At 60.6% G+C, this 315-nt stretch overlaps 1 protein-coding gene across 3 annotated transcripts in view; it reads right to left on the bottom strand.

Annotated features, from left to right (window-relative positions):
- The window catches only part of LOC102681230 (tubulin polyglutamylase TTLL4-like), a 127,311-nt gene that overhangs the window by 17,031 nt on the left and 109,965 nt on the right, over positions 1-315 (bottom strand). The gene's annotated exons all lie outside the window — the stretch shown is intronic.

Below are 315 nucleotides of genomic sequence, written 5' to 3'. Positions count from 1 at the left end.
GCGTGGCCTTTGTGTGCATGCGCGGCCGTGTGTTGCACGTTAACGGTGTGGCGCACGTACACGCGTGCCCTCTTCGGTGTGCGCGCGTGTATGGGAACACGGTGAGAGGCAATGCGTGCTCCGTCTCGCTCGCTCTCCCACCACCGATCGTGCATTGTGCACCCAGCCGTGAGTCCTCTTTGTGCCGGTAGAAGAGGAGCCAACCTGGCCGGTAATGTAACCTTAGCGTGGCCCCATTGCCGCTTGTTGTGCGCATAATACGACGCTATTGTACCGAGCACGGGCCATATTGTTGGCCACATCTTCTCGGCCGGC

This window comes from Apis dorsata, unplaced genomic scaffold (assembly GCF_000469605.1).
Source record: "Apis dorsata unplaced genomic scaffold, Apis dorsata 1.3 scaffold_88, whole genome shotgun sequence".
NCBI lineage: Eukaryota > Metazoa > Arthropoda > Insecta > Hymenoptera > Apidae > Apis > Apis dorsata.
Note: the sequence above shows the minus strand (reverse complement) of the source record. Positions and strands in the feature narration are given on the sequence as shown.